The following is a 4,746-nucleotide window of genomic DNA, read 5'->3' on the forward strand; positions in this document are numbered from 1 at the left end:
GTTTCAGGCTGGCCGGAAATGGCTTAGGGTGTGCGTCACTTCCGCTCGGAGCGGGGCCGAGGGGCGGGGCCGGGGTTGGCCTGCTGCTCAGCCCCCTGCACGCGAGTGGACCAGGCAGGTGGAGCCGGTGGTACCCGGATAGTGACTCCCGGTCCGCGCGCCCCGTATCCCTCTTAGTCTCTGGATGAATCATTTGGGTTTGTAGTGCCAGTGATGGATGACCCACTTTCCCCAAATGTGAGCCCGGGTGGCCCTGGAGCAGGTGGCTACAGGCACTCGGGTGGGATACCTAGAAGGAACGACTTGGGATGGGGGCCATAGCCGACTTTAAAAAGTACAAGAGCGGTGAGGTCCAGGGGATCCCCCAATAGCCAACCCTGAACCGAGGCCAGGGGAAAGGGGTCCAAGCTCATGAAGGAATGTGTAAGTCAGCTGTCCCCACAGTGGAGTGGTAGAGCAAAGGGCTAGTGATCCTTCATCTCCAACTGGTAGTTGTTGCATCTTGTGCAAGAGAAACAACTGGGCTCTCCTTCAAAGCGGAGAAGGCAATGGCACCCCACTCCAGTACTCTTGCCTGGAAAATCCCATGGACGGAGGAGCCTGATAGGCTATAGTCCATGGGGTCGCTAAGAGTCGGACACTACTGAACGACTTCACTTTCACTTTTCACTTTCATGCATTGGAGAAGGCAATGGCAACCCACTCCAGTGTTCTTGCCTGGAGAATCCCAGGGACGGGGGAGCCTGGTGGGCTGCCCTCTGTGGGGTCGCACAGAGTCGGACACGACTGCCGCGACTTAGCAGCAGCAGCTCCTTCAAAGGTCCAAATGCTCGTTTTGTTTTGTGGACTGCCCTGCAGCTTGCAGGATCTTAGTTCCCCCACCAGGGACTGAACCTGTGTCCTCAGCAGTGAATGGCAGAGTCCTAACCACTGGACCACCAAGCAGTTCCCACAAAGGTCCAGATTCTTACATTGTAGGACTTCAGGGAATGTTAAACAGCTGGTGCTGATGTGGGAGAGGCTGGGAGGGAATCTAAGATAAACATTCTTGCATACAGCTGCTCTGCTCCTTACACATGTCTCCATAGTCGCTTTAAAAGGCAGAAATTCAGCCTATCTTAATTTCAATTCTGTTGGGAAGATCTTTGTGAACACTTTTGTCCAGAATTTGTTACGCTGGCTTAGCAAATTCATGACCTTTGTTACTGGCAAGTAGCCATAGACCAGTTCAGTATTTTTGTGACTACATTTCAGTTTTAAACAATGGTTTTAAATAATATTCTATTACACACATGCCAGATATATAACTTGGAAAGTTTTATGATGCCTAGGGCACAGCTCAGCAGCTGGCCAGTCCAACATATAGCAGGGACCTCATTATGTCTGATGAGTAGAAACAAATGGGCTTCTCAGGTAGTGTAGTGGTAAAGAATCAGCCTGCCAGTGGAGGAGATGCAGGAGACACAGGTTCCATCCTTGAGTCAGGAAGATCCCCTGGAGAAGGAAGTGGCAACCCACCGCAGTATTCTTGCCTAGAGAACACTATGGACAGAGGAGACTGGCAGGCTGCAGTCCATAGGGTCATAAAGAGTCGAGAGTCAGACATGACTGAAGCAACTGAGCATGCAGGCATGCACTGGGTCTTCTTAATTGCAGCACGTAGGATCTTTTTTTAGTTGCAGCATGTGAACTCTTGGTTGCTAGTGGCATATGGGATCTAGTTCCCCAACCAGAGATCAAACCCAGGCCCCCTGCGTTGGGAACTCAGACTCAGCCAGTGGACCATCAGGGAAGTCCCCATGGAGCCTTGGTAAACTGTAATGTCCATCCTTTTAGGTCCTTGACTCAGGCCTCCGGTCATTTCTGCTTCAGTAGGACTTGCTATTCAAGTTTCAGAGGTCAGAAACTGCAGAGTATTGGAAGCCCCATCCCAGAAGCTACCATTCAAATTAACCTTATGGGTAAACAATATGTTTAAAATTACAAGTGCAATGAGATTCAGTCTTCTCTGACTTTACCAATGTGGACTAAGGAATATTACTCAGGTGTCTTGAGCAGCTGCCCTTCAGAAAGACTACAGAACTACTTCATTCCCACAACTTCAACAAAAATAAGGAGCAGAAACGACCTGGAAGTAGGGAGTTATCTGGTGGTCTAATTTCATGGTCTCCAGAATGTTACTCCCTGTGGCCAGTAGATTAATGACTCCCCAAATGTCCATGTCTCAATCCCTGGAACCTGAGAATATGTTAACCTCACGAGGCAGAAGGGACTTTGCTGATGTGATTAAGTGAAGGATCTTGAGATGGGAGATTATCCCAGATTATCCGAGCAGGCTCAATGTAATCCCAGGGTCCTTAGGAGAGAGAGGTGGGAAAGCCAGAGTCAGAGATGAAGATGTGACAACTGAAGGAGAGGATGGAGTGACACAGAGCCACAGGGCAAGGAACACGGACACCTTCTTGGATCTGGAAAAGAAAAACAGATTCTCCGCCAAAGCTTCCAAAAAGATCCTAGCCCTGCCAACTCATTTTGGACTTCTAATCTCCAGAACTCTAAAGATAATGCTTTTGTGTTGTTTTATGCCACTACGTTTGCAATAATTTGTTACCACATCCATAGGAAATTAATATCCTCCCACACCAATCAAGTACTCCAACACTCAAAGAGCTGATGCATCAAATTTTATAATTAAATCGTTTTAGTTGAAGTATAAATACCCTTTGGAGAAGGCAATGGCACCCTACTCCAGTACTCTTGCCTGGAAAATCCCATGGACGGTGGAGCCTGGTGGGCTGCAATCCATGGGGTCGTGAAGAGTCGGACACGACTGAGCGACTTCACTTTGACTTTTCACTTTCATGCATTGGAGAAGGAAATGGCAACCCACTCCAGTGTTCTTGCCTGGAGAATCCCAGGGACGGGGGAGCCTGGTGGGCTGCCGTCTATGGGGTCCCACAGAGTTGGACACGACTGAAGTGACTTAGCAGCAGCATAAATACCCTTGGAACTTCCCAGGTGGCACGGTGGTAAAGAATCTGCCTGCCAATGCAGGAGATGCAAGAGACTATGGGTTCAACCCCTGGGTTGGGAAGAGCCCCTGGAGGAGTCAATGGCAACCCACTCCAGTATTCTTGTCTGAAGAATCCCATGGACGAAGGAGCCTGGTGGGCTACAGTTCATAGGGTGCAAAGAGTCGGACATGACTGAGTACACAGGCGCACATAAATACTCTTAGTGGGAATAAAACCTCTTTAGCCTTATCATTTTTTATTATAGACAAGCTATCACGTCTTTTTAAAAATATATATATATTTACTTATCTATTTACTTATTTATTGTCAGCTTCAAGTCTTCATTGCCACGTGTCAGCTTTGTTCTAGTTGTGATGTGCAGGCTCAGTGACTTAGTTGCCCCATAGCCTGTGGGAGCTTTGTTCCCTGACCAGAGATCGAACCCACGTCCCCTGCACTGGAGAGTGGATTCATAACCACTGAACCACCAAGGAAGTCCCTATCATGTATTTTTCTGAGAGGCAGTCCAGTACTCTTGCCTGGAAAATCCCATGGATGGAGGAGCCTGGCAGGTTGCAGTCCATGGGGTCTCGAAGAGTTGGACATGACTGAGCGACTTCACTTTCCCTTTTCACTTTAACGCATCAGAGAAGGAAATGGCAAACCACTCCAGTGTTCTTGCCTGGAGAATCCCAGGACGGGGGAGCCTGGTGGGCTGTGGTCTATGGGGTCGCACAGAGTCGGACACGACTGAAGCGACTTAGCAGCAGCAGCAGCAGTCTGGAAGAGAAAGACCCCGAGGATTCAATAAGGCCAGGGAACCACCAGTAGAGGAGGACAAGGTAGCTAAAGAAAGGAAAGAGGAAGTCGCTGTGAACATTTTCTGCTTCACAGTTCTTTCTGAGCCTGGCCTTGGCCGTGGTTTTGCCTTCTGAATGTGCTTTGTTCTGTCCCATGAACCAAGGCCTCAACCCTGGCCTAGCTGGTTCCCACCCCACAGGTTTTGCCCTTGCTGTCCCCTTGACCTTGAACGCCTTTCCGCAGACCTCTGTGCAGCAGGTTCCCTTCATTCCACCCACTGTCACTTAGAGTGACCTTCGCCAACTTCTCTGTCCAACCTAGCCACTTCTCCCCCTTCTCTCTCCAAAGTATTATCTTGGTTTATTCCTTTGTTGCAAAGAATTGCTATTTTGACATTATTTTGTGTGATTTCTTGTTTAGTGTCTGTCTCCCCAGCAAGAATATAATCTCTGTGAAAGAAAGAAGCTTGTATGTCTTCTTCGTCAGTCTATCCCCAATATGTAGATTCATGCCTCACACATAGGAAGCGCTCAATAAATGCCACTGAATACACTGAATGAGAATAAATTATGTGACATCTGAGTTCTCCCATATCACCTTTTTGGTTAAGTCTTCCCCCAACCACGCTGTTTAAGATTGTAACACTGCTGATGAACCCATTTGCGGGGCAGGAATAGAGATGCAGATGTAGAGAACCGACTTGTGGACACAGTGAGGGAAGGAGGGAGTGGGACAAACTGAGAGAGCAGGACTGATGATCATGTGCAAAATAGACAGCTAGTAGGAGGCTGCTGCATAGCACAGAGAGCTCTGCTTGGTGCTCTGTGATAAGCTGGTGGAGGAGGGATGGGGATGGAGATGGGAGGGAGACTCAAGAGGAAGGGGATCTATGTATACTTATGGCTCGTTCACATTGTACAGCAGAAGCCAA

The sequence above is a fragment of the Bison bison genome, unplaced genomic scaffold (genome assembly GCF_000754665.1).
Source record: "Bison bison bison isolate TAMUID 2011002044 unplaced genomic scaffold, Bison_UMD1.0 scf7180017864108, whole genome shotgun sequence".
In the NCBI taxonomy this organism is placed as follows: Eukaryota; Metazoa; Chordata; class Mammalia; order Artiodactyla; family Bovidae; genus Bison; species Bison bison.